The 17,243-nt window shown below is 44.5% G+C and overlaps 1 long non-coding RNA gene across 2 annotated transcripts; it reads left to right on the top strand.

Annotated features, from left to right (window-relative positions):
* The first annotated feature begins 10,638 nt into the window (after nt 1-10,638).
* LOC127344329 (uncharacterized) lies at nt 10,639-12,321 on the top strand. 2 transcript variants are annotated; one of them, XR_007877924.2, is made up of 3 exons: nt 10,639-11,342; nt 11,556-11,645; nt 11,706-12,321. It is a non-coding gene; the product is annotated as an uncharacterized lncRNA (long non-coding RNA). The 2 variants fall into 2 exon arrangements; XR_011754285.1 differs by having other exon boundaries at nt 10,639-11,645.
* Nucleotides 12,322-17,243: the final 4,922 nt, after the last annotated feature.

Below are 17,243 nucleotides of genomic sequence, written 5' to 3'. Positions count from 1 at the left end.
GGGATATTACATTGATGCTCTTGTTGTCTTTAGTTTGAGTACTTTGCATCTTTGTGGCATAGTGGGATGAAGCGGCTCGGACTAACTTTACATGACCGCGTTCATGAGACTTGTTCCTCGTTCGACATGCAACTTGTATTGCATAAGAGGCTTTGCAGGTGTCTGTCTCTCCTACTATAGTGAAGATTCAATTTACTCTTCTATTGACAACACTAGTATCACCGTTGTGGTTCATGTTCGTAGGTAGATTAGATCTTACTCGAAAACCCTAAACCACGTAAAATATGCAAACCAAATTAGAGACGTCTAACTTGTTTTTGCAGGGTTTGGTGATGTGATATGGCCATAATTTGATGATGAATATGTATGAGATGATCATTATTGTATTGTGGCAACCGGCAGGAGCCTTATGGTTGTCTTTAATTTTCATGTTGAGTAGTATTTCAAAGTAGTTGTAATAGTTGCTACATGAGGTGAACAACCATGAAGACGGCGCCATGGACCTTGACACTACGCCGATGATGATGGAGATGATGCCCGTTGATGATGGAGATCATGTTCGTGCTTTGGAGATGAAGATCAAAGGCGCAAAGACAAAAGGGCCATATCATATCACATATGAATTGCATGTGATGTTAATCCTTTATGCATCTTATTTTGCTTAGAACGCGACGGTAGCATTATAAGATGATCCCTCACATTAATATCAAGATAATAAAGTGTTCTCCCCTCGTATGCACCGTTGCCAAAGTTCGTCGTTTCAAAGCATCTCGTGATGATCGGATGTGATAGATTCAACGTTCATATACAACGGGTGTAAGCCATGTTGCACACGCGGAATACTTGGGTTTGCTTGACGAGCCTAGCATGTACAGACATGGCCTCGGGACAACAGAAACCGAAAGGTTGAACACGAGTCATATGGATGATATGATCAACATGTTGATGTTCACCATTGAAGCTACATCATCTCACGTGATGATCGGTTTTGGTGTAGTGGATTTGGATCGTGTACCACTTAACAACTATGAGGGATGTTGTATTAAGTGGGAGTTCATTAGTAATTAGATTAAAACATGAACTAATTATCATAAACATAGTCTGAGTAGTATTTTGAATTAATTTTGTAGTATTGGCATCCGTTTACTACTATGCACTAGTCTTGTAATTGAGATAGAAATACTGTTAAAATCTGACAAAGAAACTTTATGGACTGGTACCGTATTGTTAAAGAATCAAGAAGTGATTAAGTCCTATAGCAAACTTTTAGTAAACCTCACATTGTTGATTCAAAGAGCTATGGTTTCAATTAGTACATAAAGTTATCTTGTCTCCGTGAAACTCGAAGTTCAAATATGTTTGAAAAGTAAGGAGCTGAAAATTTAGTTTTCAGAAATAATCAAGGTATGAGATATATGAGATATCTAAGACCTTATTGCAAGATGATAGAATATAATTTGGTGAGACTACATAAACTCATAAGTTTTATGGGAATGTACGAAGGTTGAAGACGCAAGGCGTCCCAATCCTCCAACTATTGGGGCACTAACAATATTCGCATATCCATGAAGTTATCATCCTTAGTATGCACCGTTGCTAAGACTCGTCGTATCGAAGCATCACGTGATGATCAGGTGTTATAGATTCTACGTGTGCATACAACGGGTGCAAGCCAGATTTGCACATGCAAATACCAAGGTTAAAACTTTATGAGCCTAGCATGTACAGACATGGTCTCAGAAAGTCATAATGATACAATGGATAAAATTATGAGTGAAATTGTTCATCATATTACAAAGTTACTAATAGTGAAATCCGGAACACTTGTCATATGATGATCAACTTCAAAGTAAGAACCTCAAGGTTATTGGTATTTGACCAACAAACCGAGAAGTTATTGAAGTTGATGTGTTTTTCTGAATAATGAGGAAAACTAAAAGAGAAACTACAAAAGATTATTGGCAGAAAGAAAGAAAAGACTAGAATGTCTAGCTCAGGTGTATATAAATGATATACATGTTATGGTTATATTCCTAGTTAGGTCACACAATGAAATTCTTGGGTATTTGTACCATATTGGTTGGTATGAAGTGTCATACAAAACAACGCAATACAAGAATACAATGGCCTAAGTGACTGACAAGGAATATGATAGGAATGCACGTCTGGAACAAAAATAAAGTGTTATTATGTTCGTCGTTGGCATTATATCTAGCCCTTAGAATTTATAATAAAGAACTTAATAATTGTTATTTTGCTCTGGTCAAATGAAAACAATGAGTTGTTCAAATTATGACATTACTCCATATACGATGGATAAGTTATTATAAATCTTAATGGTGAAACACACACATAATACTGACGCTAAAATGCCATAAGGCAAATGATTTGAATTCCACTTATTTGTGGAACCGCCATTTAGGTCATATTAGAAAGGAACGCATGAAGGAACTCCATGCAAATGGATTTTTGGAGTCATTTGATTTATTGAATCATTTGGCGCTTGCAAAATCTTTTCTAAAAAGTAATGACTGAAATACCGTTCATAGGCCAAGAGTTGAACGGGCAACTAACTTAGTGAAAACATACATGATGATATATGTGGTTCACTGGGCATAGTTGTGTGCGGGAGATTCTTCTACTTCATGAAAACTTTCAACAATGAATTGAGTATATGTGGATATATTCAATAAGGAAGAAGTTTGAAACATTTGAATGGATTCAAATAAATTTCAGCATGAAGTGGAAATCATCGTAATAGAAAAGTCAAATATCTATGATTGGATCATGGTGAAAATATTTGAATTACGAGTTTTAGCAAACATCTAAGAGAGTCATGAAATTGTTCTACTACTCACATTTCTTGGAGTATCATAATGATGGTATAGTATTCGAGAGATGTATCCAAACCTTGTTGGATCAATGATGAGATAAAATATTAATGCCATTATATTTTTTGTAGATTATGCTTTAGTGACTACCGCTTTTACACTGAATAGAGCATCATCATGATCCATAGAAATGACACCATACGAGTTATGGCATGGGTATGAACCCTAATAGTACTTTCTTAAATTTTGGTATGCATAGCATAAGTAAATAAGTTTACAACCAAAATCGGATGAATGTCTTTGTTGGTTATCCCAGAGAATTGATTGGGAATTCTTCCCACTATGGACACAAAAACAAAAGTCTTTGTCAATGTTTCTTATTTTCAAGAAATTGTTTCTAGCGAAATTTTTGAGTGGGAGGATGATACGTCTCCGACGTATCGATAATTTCTTATGTTCCATGCCACATTATTGATGATATCTACATGTTTTATGCATACTTCATGTCATAATTATGCGTTTTCTGGAACTAACCTATTGACGAGATGCCGAAGGGCCAGTTGTTGTTTTCTGCTGTTTTTGGTTTCAGAAATCCTAGTAAGGAAATATTCTCGGAATCGGACGAAATCAACGCCCAGCATCTTAGAATCCCCGGAAGCATCCAGAACACCCGAGAGTCGCCAGAGAGGGGCCACAGGCCCACCAGACCATAGGCCGGCGCGGCCTGGGGGTGGCCCGTGCCCCCCTATGGTGTTGTCGCCTCGTTGACCTTCTGACGCCGCCTCTTCGCCTATTTAAGGGTCCTCGACCTAAAACTTCGATACGAAAAAGCCACGGTACGAGAAACCTTCCAGAGCCGCCGCCATCGCGAAGCCAAGATCTGGGGGACATGAGTCTCTGTTCCGGCACGCCGCCGGGACGGGGAAGTGCCCCCGGAAGGCTTCTCCATCGACACTGATGTCTACTTCCCCCTCCTTTTCCTGTAGACAGTGTTGGGCCTCCAAGAGCAGAGGTTTGTAGAACAGCAGCAAGTTTTCCCTTAAGTGGATCACCCAAGGTTTATCGAACTCAGGGAGGAAGAGGTCAAAGATATCCCTCTCATGCAACCCTGCAACCACAAAGCAAGAAGTCTCTTGTGTCCCCAACACACCAAATAGGTGCACTAGTTCGGCGAAGAGATAGTGAAATACAGGTGGTATAAATAAATATGAGCAGTAGCAACGGTGCCAGAAAATAGCTTGCTGGCGTGTAGTTGATGGTGGTAGTATTGCAGCAGTAGTAACACAGTAAAACAGTAAACAAGCAGCGATAGCAGTATTTAGGAACAAGGCCTAGGGATTACACTTTCACTAGTGGACACTCTCAACATTGATCACGTAACAGAATAGATAAATGCATACTCTACACTTTTGTTGGATGATGAACACAATGCGTAGGATTACACGAACCCTCAATGCCGGAGTTAACAAGCTCCACAATTAATGTTCATATTTTAGTAACCTTATAGTGTAAGATAGATCAACATAACCAAATAGATCACATCAATACCATCATAGTAATAGTTAACTTCACAATCCACAAGAGATCATGATCATAGCCTACGACAAGAACCACATGGTGCACACACTAGTCACCTTTACACCAATGCAGGAGGAATAGAATACTTTAATAACATCACTAGAGTAGCACATAGATGAATTGTGATACAAAACTCATATGAATCTCAATCATGTAAAGCAGCTCATGAGATTATTGTATTGAGGTACATGGGAGAGAGATGAACCACATAGCTACAGCGAAGCCCTCAGCCTCGGGGGTGGATTACTCCCTCCTCATCATGGAGGCAGCGATGGCGGTGAAGATGGCGGTGAAGACGGCGGTGGAGATGGCTCCGGGGGCAATTCCCCGTCCCGGCAGGGTGCCGAAACAGAGTTCTGTCCCCCGAATTGGAGTTTCGCGATGGCGGCGGCGCCCCTGGAGTCTTTCTGGAGTTTCGTCAAGCGGTGTCGAAGTTTTAGGTCACGACGGCTTAAATAGGCGAAGAGTCGGAGTCGGAGGGGCCACGGGCTGCCCAAACCATAGGGGGGCGCGCCCCCCCCCTTGGGCCGCGCCGCCCTAGGGTGTGGGGCCCCCTGGCTCTCCTCCGACTCTCCTTCGGTGTTCTGGAGCCTTCCGGGAAAATTAGGAGGTTTGGCGTTGATTTCGTCCAATTCCGAGAATATTGCCCGAACAGCCTTTCTGGAACCAAAAACAGCAGAAAACAGCAACTGGCCTTTCGGCATCTCGTCAATAGGTTAGTTCCGGAAAACGCATAAAAATGATATAAAGTGTGAACAAAACATGTTGGTATTGTCATAAAACAAGCATGGAACATCGGAAATTATAGATACGTTGGAGACGTATCAGCATCCACAAGCTTAGTTCCTACTCGTCCTCGAGTAGGTAAACGATAAAAGATAATTTCTGAGGTGACATGCTACCAACATAATCTTAATCATACCATTGTAAAGCATATGAGATGAATGCAGCGATTCGAAACAATGTAAATGCAATGAGTAAACAATTGAATCATATAACAAAGACTTTTCATGAATAGTACTTTCGAGACAAGCATCAATAAGTCTTGCATAAGAGTTACTCATAAAGCAATAAATTCATAGTAGAGACATTGAAGCAACACAATGAAAGATTAAGTTTCAGCGGTTGCTTTCAACTTGTAACATGTATATCTCATGGATAGTTGTCAATGCAGAGCAATATAACAAATGCAATAAGCAAGTATGTAAGAATCAATGCACAGTTCACACAAATGTTTGCTTCTTGAGGTAGAGAGAGATAGGTGAACTGACTCAACAATCTATATCTATACCTACTAATAAAGGAAGGAAGGTTTCTCCCCAATTTTTTCGTCCGTTTTTCAACTACCCTTACTTTTCAGCTGAATTTACACGCAATGCCACCGCTAATGTTACAAAACGGTTTGCTTTGTAGTCGCATAAACGAGCTCGCTCGCGCCGGCAGACCGGTACATCGCGTCGTCCGCCACGCAGACGCAGACCACGCGCTAGCTCAGCATTTTTTCCGCCTCAGGCCCGACCCACCTCGCCATGCTCTGCAGACAAAAGCGCTAGCCCTCCAGCGCCCCGCCTCCATGGCCGACCAGCTCCACCCCGAGATCTCCGACACGCCCCGCCTTGCGGACTCTTCGCGGCCGCCGCCGTCGAGCTCGTGCAGGAGGGAGAGGTGGAGGAGGACAGGGAGAGGCAACGGGAACAGAGGACCTGCGGTGGTCGGTGTCTGCAAGCATAGCAGCAGCACCGCGGGCGACGGACCATGACGGCAGGGGTGCGCGCGGCTTTGGGCGGAGCAGGTTCGGCGCGGCGCGGCTCCAATCAAGCCCATGGGCAAGAGGCTGGGGTCCGACAAGGAGGAGCTCCAGGCTTGACCGTGGAGATCGAGGGTGGCGCTGGAGCGGCCGAGCAGATCGCCCTTGGAGTTTTGGGCTGAGGTAGTGCGGGCGACAGGGAATAAGCAGCGGGAGGGAGGGGAGGCCGTCGTGTGAGAGGAGCGGGGAGGAGGGAGGCGAGCTGGCTCGCCGGCCGGGACATAGTGGTGCGGGCCGCTGAGACTGCGCACGCAGAGCGGCAGAGAGGAGGGACGACGTGCCGCCTGGGAGTAACAAGCAGAAGCTCCATTGTTTAGTCTAAAGATCCGATGGTTCAGGAATGAATTAAATAGTATCTATGTTTGCGGTGGGAATGAGTTAAAGGAGGAACTGCAAGATGTATCATCCTCCAGATCGTGTAAAGACGATGGAGGATCTTGACGAATTTGGGGAAAAAAGAGGAAAATTACAGTGGTGGAGGAGGGAGATTGGATGGAAGAAGCAGGCGCCGCCCCAGTAACATTGGATTAGAATGGAACGAAATCAGAACGGAGCTTGGGCGGGGGTGGTGCCTGTGCCTCTACGAGGCGGCAGCGACTCAGCGTGTGAACCCACCGGCGGGGATGAGGAATTCTGGCTCGGGGGCGGGGAAGAGGAATTCAGGCCGAAAGGTAGAAGGGGGGATTGAGGAAGGAGCCGACGGGAGATCTCACGAATTGGACAAATTTGATGTGCCCAAGAGCGGCTCCCGGCGATGCTCGAAGCTGGAACAATATAAACGTCCAGGCTGATGTTATGGTGTAGCAGGAAAGAATGGGAGAGCAGCGCGAGGGGAGAGAGGAGATGAGCGTCCTGGCAGTGACAGCCAAATTGGCTTCAATCTGGAATTTGAAATCCACGGGAAAGACAAAATCATATCCTCTCTTGCTATTTGCAGCTGAGCACTTTTGCTTCAAGTTATTTACATACCCAGGTTAATGTGTACTGTACATACTTTTGGTAGGCAATAAAGCCATCACCTTATCCCAAAAAAAATTATGATCCCTGGATCTTAGTAAATGGCGTATGCGCCAATGAAGTAAAAACACTGTAATCCTTCCCATTTTTATATCTTGCCCTTTAATTTGCTTGGGCATTAGGTATTCTATGCGGCCTGTAAAATAAATGCAGGCACCATAATAGAATTTTCATGATCAAAAACCTATTTTTTCGCAGCAACGTGCGGGCATTTTTGCTATACTACCTAATATATCTCTAACACTCCTCAACCGAATCTTCGCTTGAGCCTGTCTTTTAATTATTTTCCTTTGAACCTAACATCTGGGTACGTCCTCTCCGTAAATTGGTGCTGCAAGTTTATTATAGACTTTCAATAATCTAGATCTGTATGCATGGTACATTGTTTTAATAGATGTTCTCACATTGTGTTTTCCTATTTTTCTTGTAACCGGTGATACAAAAGAAAATTGGGACTTAGCTTATCGAAATTAATCTTTATACAAAGTGTTTCCACCCTTTTTTTGGTGGTTAGAGATCGGATGTTTATGATGGGGAACTAATTTTGTACTATACGTTTTCGTGCTCTATAATATTTTATTGGGGAATCAAACATGAAGTTAAATCCATATATGTATCTCTTGTATGCTGATGATGCTGGAGAAGGTAGGAAAAACATATTGTTGTTGAGAACATATGTGTTATTAATTTCATCCTAGGAAATTAAACGAGGAAAGCCTAGGGGTGTGTTTTATTTTTCATGATTTTTTGTACTTCTCTATGTCCAAAGTCAATTGGGATGTATGTTGCGCACTGGAAAAAAAAAATCTAAGCGGTTCAAATTATACTCCAGGCAACACCCCAAAAAAGATAGACCTTTTGCATATTATAAATTTCAAATATGTAAAACATATGTTTGAAATATATATATTAAGGTGTATATCCAAGAAGATAAGCAGACTATGGCTATCCGAGAGATGCAAGGTTATCATATGCGTGTTAACTGAATAATTCTATGGTATATACCTGTTTCGAAGCCCACACAGCCAAGCTCTCTCAACTGTAAAGCCACCATACAGATGCCAGTGAGGCGTGCCGTCAATTTTTTGGTCTACTTAACAATGTAGCACTTGATAGCAGATGGAAAATATGTAAGATAGCATGGCTATATTATTCTTCAATATTCTTAAATATATGTTGGCAATGTAGCAAAGAGCAGTTGAAATTGGTGTCCGGAACAAGTCAATGTGAAGTCTACATTCTTCTTTCATTGCTATTTTCGTTCGATTAATCATGTTTTTCATAAATAGGAGAAAATGAGGCCACCTTTGTCAAATGTGTCACAAGGAGTTACATCACGAATGATTTCCTGGAACAGTTGAGTTTTTATTTCTCCCGGTGCAACGTACGGGCAAATTTACTAGTCTATACCTAATAATAAAGGGAGGATTGTTTCCTTGGTCCAACACTTTTTTGGACAACTTTACCCTCCCACCAAAATACATAATACATACAATGCCATGGTACCTCTTGGTTCCTAAGTCACCTAACATAACGGGACAGCCAGGAACGGAGAGGCTCAAACGGCGGGAAGCTATAGCAGCGGAAGGAGGTTGAGGCGGCAGGCAGCCTCGCTCCCGACCGCTTGCGTGCCCACAAACCCTCGCATAGCTCATGAAAAAAAACCTAGATCGATCCCCGTAGCAGGCAACACAGAGGGCAGGCAGGTGCGGGGCGTCTCCTCCGCTTCTCCGAAAGTAACATACAGAGGGAAGGGGAGGAAGAGCATTGATGGGGTGGAGCACCGCCGATCTGGTCGGGGGCAGAGGAGAGGTCCCTCTCCTGCCACTGTGACCTCGGCAAGACTCCCAGCCACGCCGGGGATGGGAGGAGAATGGTGGGAAGGTGATGAAGGGGATCCTGCCCATCCTTGGCCGGCCACGCGGAGGATGGGATGACGCCGGTGGAAGGGGAATAAGGGGAGGACAGGGCCAGCGGGGATGCCTGGGTCGGGGCAGCGTGGTCCAGGAAGGAGATGCGGTAAAAGAGAGAGATGTGCCTGTAGAGATTGCAAAACCGAGATGAGATTCAGATGTTTCGCTGCTGACCCCAGTTTTTGTGTGTGTTTGTGCTAAACTGCCGCTGATTGCTTTGGTGTTTGTGCTTCGCTACTACTGCTGATTGCTGTATAGTATGCCCCTACTAAAACTCAGCGTGGTGTTGCAGCCTCTTTGCACCTGCACATGCTGGAGACGCGAGTATGTATGTTCCTTGCTACATAATTTTCTACTCATCTTGGTATTAAGCATATTTAGAATGGATGCTGGAAACTGATTGCACACTATCTCTCCTTGTAAGATGATTTTTTCCTTCCAAAGTGTAAATTGAATTTACAAATTAATTTGGTATGCGGCATCAACTTGAAATTCTGAATGTTTAGCATGTATATAAAACATTGGCGTAGGACACCGAGGAAATCGGATATTGCTGGATAGTATGCCCCTACTAAAGGTCAGCGTGGTGTTGCAGCCTCTTTGCACCTGCACATGCTGGAGACGCGAGTATGTATGTTCCTTGCTACATAATTTTCTACTCATCTTGGTATTAAGCATATTTAGAATGGATGCTGGAAACTGATTGCACACTATCTCTCCTTGTAAGATGATTTTTTCCTTCCAAAGTGTAATTTTAATTTACAAATTAATTTGGTATGCGGCATCAACTTGAAATTCTGAATGTTTAGCATGTATATAAAACATTGGCGAAGGACACCGAGGAAATCGGATATTGTTTTTCTAGAAATATGGTTGACTTCAAGCTGGATCCTAGATGTTGTGCAAAGTATAGATGACAATACTTGATTTAGATGAAATATATATTTTCCTTTTAATATTTAACATATTTTTCACTCCAAGAATTTTCTGCTTTCCATTTTCACGGATCGGATAACTTCATTATTACAAAATTACATATATGAGTGCTTCATGCTTCCGAATGCTCAACAAATGATAATGGCTTCATATATTATGTCATAATGAAAATTCAGAAAAAAAAATTATGTCATAATGCTTCAGAAGATCATTCTAAAAAGAAAGCCGAACTTTGCTTCACTTTACCGAGTTAGTGATAATTTCCTCCCAAAATAAAGGAAAAACAATATGCAATGGTAGAATATTAGATTGTCCCATGGGTCAAAATATTAGTGATCTGAATCTTATAACCAATTATTGTTGACCTTGATCAATATAATTAGCTAATTGATAAATTTGTTTATATTTTATTTTGCAATGTGTGACCAGGAGGTAACAACTATACAACTATGACGTTCACAAGGTCGAAGGCATAGGCGTCTTCTAGCGGCATGAAGAGTAGATACGCGGAGTATGGGCTCGCTAGCTACCTTTCTCTCACCACCTGCCCGACCGCGACCTCCACGGCTCCACATGACCCTGCTCCAAGACCACGACCGGCACCCACCACTCCACCAGCAACCTCTCTAGTCTCCACCATGACCCTCTCCACCAGGCCAGGACGACAGCACCCACCGCGACCACAACTGCAGCCAGCCCGCCGCCAATCTCCTCGTTCCCGGCGCTGCTCCTCGCCGAGATACCACCAGATTCCATGTCGTTTCCTTTTTCTTGTACTACATGATTACCGATCCAAGATCCAGATCCCATGTTTTCTTAAATGATCCAGATCCCATGTTCATTGAAAGAATATTTTTTTTACATGGATTTGCTTCACCGCCCGGTGTTGATTCTTTTTCTACATGGTCAGTACCCGATCCAGATCTTGTTGATTATTTTTGCACATCGCCGGCTGGGTCGATTCTTTTGCTTCACCTCAGATTTTCTTCCCCGGTCCGTCCACCCTTTTTTCAAGATTTTTTTTCACTTCGTGATCTTCCTTTTCTTTTTCGATCTGCTTCTGCACGAATTTTCTTGGATGCACAGAGGTAGGGAGCCATCAATTTGTGTTTTTCACGAGTCAATGATTTGATTTTCATCTCCGTGGAATCTGCACAGGATCCATTTTATTTGTCAGAACAATATTCTCTTCTTTCTCACGGGCGAGGGAGGCCTCTGGTTGCAAGATGCAAGATCTGTAATTGGGCACGTGGATTTGAGGTTGGTTTTTCTTGTTACTTCCGTCCGCTAAACTCATTTTATTGAAGATTCCCATTTACAATCTGCCATCCAAACACATTAATCGGAGTAATTTGATTGTATATTCGAAATTTGTTCCCAGACTTTCTGTTTGAACATGTACTTTTGGTGAATGTCATATCAAATTGCAATTTGAGATTTGTTCATTAATATGTATTTTTGAGTGGATGTCAGATCGGGGTCCAGAAGAAGGATTTGCATATCTGGATGCTCGATCTGGAATTTCCTTTGGAAGCTATAGTGTAGTACGATTGGCTGATTCCGGTAATTTTGTTTCATCGCCTGATTTTGATTTTGTTTGTGCAGGGTGTGTTTCCAATCCAGATCCCATAGTCATTGAAGTCCACCACTCGCCCATCTTCCTACTGAACAACGGCAAGGCGGCCCGCCTCGGCCAACCAGCGAGCTGCCCCAGATTCCTGCTCGGCGACCCTGCACCCGCTCCGGCCGGACCAGAGCACTGCTGTGGCGCAGGCCGACGGATTTCTCGAGTTGAGTGGACGGGCGGGCGGGCAAGGCCGTCCATGGCGGCGGCAGATGGGGACGAGTGGTGGCCGTTCTGGTAATCTGGTCCATCCACGCGCGTCTGCAGTGGAGGATGGACGAGGAGCTCCTGGTGGCCGCCCGTATGGAGGAGCTCCTAGTTGCCGGTGCCCTCCACCCCCACGCCCATCTCCGTCTGCAAGTTGTGGTTCAAGGAGCGTGAGATTCTTTATTTCTTTCTGCCTGGCCTTGGTGATACTGATGTAATTCCCCTTTTTCTGATCTTCACTTTGCATTTCGTTTCTGATCGTACACTGTTAGATTTTGGGGTTTGCTGTGTGCTTAGGCACATGTATTTGAGGATGAATTTTCTTGCTGTTTCGTAAGATGGGTTAGTCGATTTGTTTTTAATGATTCTGTAAATTTTGAAGCTAAAATGTTAGGATTTGCAGATTTACTTGAGGAACTAATGGTGACCACGCTGAAGCTAAGTGTATGTATTTTGTTTGTAAGTGAGGTTGGGCATTATACAAAAAATGTTTATTGAATTTTGAACGGGATTTTGTTCATTCTCCGAAATGGCTTTACACTTTGGGAGGAAGTTTATCATGATCCTGACGGACTAGAGGTGCACAAAAACGAAGAAGATTACCTAGTTTACCACTTTACCAGAAACAAGTCAAATGCTCCAATATATTTTTCATTATCACTGAAAGCGGGGAAATGAGGACACATAAAGTACATGGTAGCACTATACAGGGGAGCCCACCTTCCTTTTGTCAGGCGCACATGCAAGGCTCGAGCTAGTGCCGTTGGGTTCCCGTTAAGTGACAGTTAAAGATGGACACCATCCAACGGCTGATATGGTATGCGTAGCTACCACCCCGGGTAGTAAATCCGCGTCGATATATATATATATATATATATATACCAGCACTATTCTGCAACCGGTTGCAGAATAATATTCTGAGCACCGACTTGTACTTTCCTGGACACAAGGTTGTACTTCCCGGATGATAGGGTTCAACTTTCTGTCGAACTTACCTGAACTTCCCGTTTTCTTCATAGGTACTGATTATACCTCGAGTTTCTCAACCATTTGTCGGAACTATGCAAATGATATACCGTTAGATAGATAATGAAAAACCACAACTTTTTCATGTTCACACTTTTCACAGATTTTGGACGGTTTAAATTTAATTTTGAAAATACGAAAACACTTCTAGTTGGCCAGAAAACGAACTTTTAGTTCGATTTTCGAATCGCTTATCGAAACTGTGCAAGTGATATACCGTTGGAAAGATAATGAAATTGCGCAACTTTTTCATGTTTTAAGTTTTCTCAAAATCCTCACAGTTTTTGAACAATTTTGAAAATACCGAATTTCGGACGTACTAAAAAACGAGCGGACAGTAATTTGGATAAATTTTTTCAACCGTTTGTCGGAATGATGCAAATGATATGGCGTTGGAAAGCTATGGACTAGGTGCAACTTTCTTATTCTAATTTTTTTCTCTAATTTCTTACAGTTTAAGAGAATAAATTGAATTACTGTCCGCCCGTTTTATGTGACGGGCACCGAATGATTTCCCCGCGATTTCCATTCGGAGTATTTAAACAATGAAAATGATATACGGTTGGAAAGCTGTCAAAATGGCGCATCTTTTTTGTATTTACCATTTTTGCCAAATCCGAACGGTTTAAAACTAATTTTAGATGTTTTGAAATCATGTTTCCGGTATATTTTGTGGGATAACGGTTTGAATTTGATGGCTTAGATCCATTTATTTGTTGTAAATTTTGTAGGTAATTAAATTAGACATATACTCTACCATATAAAGCTTTTGGTGACAATGATTGAAGTGGTTGGTGATTAAATTGATGAGATTTGGACAATAGATTTCCGCCCCGTAAAAACAGAGCGTAAAACAGAGCGTTGAACTTCTCTCGACGTGAACTTGTACTTACCGGGAAATAGGGTTGTACTTCTTTGTGCGGTTTCATGAAAGTATTCAGTAAAATAGAGCTATAATTTTCACCACACAAAATGCTCAGCACAACCACGCGCATATGAACTTCCCGTGACATGTCCTTGTACTTCCTGGCCTTCGTGGTTGTACTTCCTGGAAATGTTTTGATACTAGTGCGTTTTACAAAAACTAGCATGTGTGCTTCGAAATGATAATTTTAGATTGTCCCTATATTCTATTTAAGAGATTATGTACTTCCTGGATCCTAATATTTGAACTTCACAACGTTGCTATGTGAACTTATGTGGAGGGTATTATCTTGATGTAATTACCGCTTGTACTTACTATTGTGTCCGCATGTACTTCTCAGAATCGTTGCTCGTACTTCCTCGTAGATGATGGGATTATTTTGTTTTTTTTCTAAATTTGGACTATATCGGGTTTCTTGTACTTCCTATATTAAGTGGGTTTATTTCTCGTGTCGAATGGTTGTACTTCTCATTGTCAAATATATGAACTTCCTTACGGGTGATGGGATAATTATTGTTTTTTATACAATTGGATTTTGTCCGCCATGCCTCTCATCGGTTTGACCCGTGCTTCTCGCCGGAGATGAAGGATGGTCGAGCAGCGCTCCCCCAGGCTCCATTACGTGCACTGCCTATGGTGGAAAATTGTACTGCCGATAACAAGCGATTGTAGAGAGGAAGAAGAGACAAAGAAACATGGCATCGTTTTTTTCCCTAACAAATACACGAGAACTGCTCGCAACTATTGCTACGTGTGTTGTTGCGAGGATAAGCTGCTGCACTTGCGTGTACTGCAGAGCGCCTGCGTGTACTGCTGCTACATTCTGTCACTGAGACGGGGGTGTACAACACGACCACGCGTGCTCGTGTGTTGTCTGTAGCGAAAAATTATACTGCCCATCTTCAAGTATGTGAACTGTTCGAAATAGAATGATTGAACTTGTAGAAAATTCAGCTCGACGCATCTAATTGGTTGTTTGTTTTGGGCACCCACGATTGCTACTGGCTGAATGCCTGGCACTAAAGAGACTACAATCGGGGATGTGCCAACCAAACTTACCGGCCGGGATCTTTACCTGCACTTCTTTTCTGAATGCACAAACATTGTTTTCTTTCCAAAAGGGAATGATTTCTTTAAGCTAAAATGGGTGAATCTTCTCCACCGCACCAGTACGGCCATGTTTCTATCATTATCTTCTCACTTAACTTTTTTCTTATGCATCAAAGCTAATTACAGTAGTACTACAAAACAACAACAGCAGATTTGTTCATTTTTCAGAGAGAAGTACAAAGGCAGCAAAACCAGCCACACTTCCACAGCTGAGCGAGCGTGGCCAAAACAACACCACGAGAGGCGCTTGTACTGCCTCGTTCAGTGATATACACACTTCCTGTATATACAAAGTTGATCTGCCGCAGAAACAAACATTGAATAGGCACCATCTTCAGAAGCAGAGAACAGTGGCACATGCCGCACATCACGTGAAGCAGCGGCAGACCATAAACGAGAGAGAGACAGAGACCAACAGAAGCAGCGGGCGGGTCACGCGATGTGGCTGCCGGTCATCTCGCCGAGTGCGCATATAATACTGGGAAGATACAGGAGCAGCCGGCTGGTAGCCAGGGGAATCGAAGCGCGCACCGGGGGTGAATGGGGATGGCGGCGATGCATACCGGGACGGCGCGGTATGGGCGCTGGGTGTAGGACGTTGCCAAGATCTTGGAGACGCGGTGATTCACGGGGGCTTGTGCAGCATCGGTTGGGAGAGCAGATACGAGGGAGAACGGCGACAGGAATTTGGGGCAACGGCGTGCACAAGGGGTGGAGCTCACACGTGTGAAGCGGCGGCGCAAGGGCCCGCCCAGCAGCACCGTCGGGGACCATCCGGCGGCGGCGCGGGGGACCATCCGGCGGAGGCGCGGGGCCCGTCCGGCGGCGGCGCGGGGAGCGTTCTGGCCCGCGGCAAGTAGAAGCATGGGATCGTGGATTTGGATGGTTGGGCGGCTGGAGGTAGGGGATCGAGTTTGGACGGGTTTGTTCCGTTTTTCTCTGTTGGCTGCCTATATAGAGAGAAACGGTGCTCAGAATATTATTTTGAGCACCGGTTTCAGAATAGTGCGACCCTATATATATATATATATATATATATATATATATATATATATATATATATATATATATATATATAGAGCCCAACTATTCTCGAACCCCCCTTAAGAGGGGTTCTAGAATAGCTATTCTCGAACCCCTAGTTCCTAGCCCAACCTAACCACCCACAAGCTTCCGTTCGGCCTGAAGAAACCTACCGACGCGAACGTGAACCTCCCCCAGTTTATTCCTTATCGAGAGGAACCGCGCCGCCCGGACCAACTCCCGCCCGCCTTCTTCCCGGCGGCCGGCCCCAACTCCCGCCTAACCTTCTTCCCCGGTGGCCGGCCCTAACTCCCGCCCAACCTTCTTCCCCGGCGGCAGCCCTCATCCCACCGCCCACCGCCCGCCTCCTTCCCCGACCGTAGCTCCCGACCACTCGCGCTGGAAAAAATCGAGGCACCCAGCCGTACTGCCCCCATCTTCGCCGGCGCCGGGAGCTCGCCACCACATAGGCGCCGCCTCCCGCGAACGTAGAAGCCCGGTGGCGCCCCTCCTCCCAGCTCGCGCGCCACCCATCTCCTTCCCTACAGATCTTGAGCCTCCCATCCCATCCCCTGCAGTATGCACGCCGCCGCTCCCAAACCCTGACCTGGCGCGCCGCCCTCCCCTTCCCTGCAGCTCGCGCGGAGCCCTTCCCCTGCAGACCACGCGCCGGCAGAGAACATGCACAGGCGCCGGCAGAGAACACGGACTCCTCGGACGCCCTTCCGTGGAGACCATGCACCGATGATGACCAGGGGATCGTCCGGCCTGTCCCCTGTAGACCACGCGTCGGAATCCACGCCGCCCTTGTGCTCTCGGCCGCCGCCGGCTAGGAGTCACCCCACAGGCGCCACTCCTCCCTAGAGTTCGTCGTCCCTGCCTCGACACGCGCCACGATCGGTCTCTGTTTCCCCCGATGTGAACTGCCTCGATGGGCCCTGGTGCCCCTGCAGCGGCAAGGTCTTCTACTCCTGCTGCGATGCTGGCTTGCTCTCTGCTACGATGGCGTTCTCCAGGTCACTGACGCCCTCATCCAGGTTCGGTTCATTGCTTTTCTGATTGCAGTGTTTATTCGGGAAGTGTAGTTCAGTCGCTAGTGCTGTTTAGTTCACCTCGTCACTGGACGAGTCATCGCCCAACTTCTCAGACTTTCACGACCTTCTGCTGCAGGATGCCATGCTCCAGGCTAGAGGTCCACTTGTCTTGAAGGTTGATGATTTCTGCTCTAAAATTCAGTTCCATTTTT

The sequence above is a fragment of the Lolium perenne genome, chromosome 3, assembly GCF_019359855.2.
Source record: "Lolium perenne isolate Kyuss_39 chromosome 3, Kyuss_2.0, whole genome shotgun sequence".
Classification (NCBI taxonomy): Eukaryota; Viridiplantae; Streptophyta; class Magnoliopsida; order Poales; family Poaceae; genus Lolium; species Lolium perenne.
This window is presented reverse-complemented; position numbering and strand designations above follow the sequence as displayed.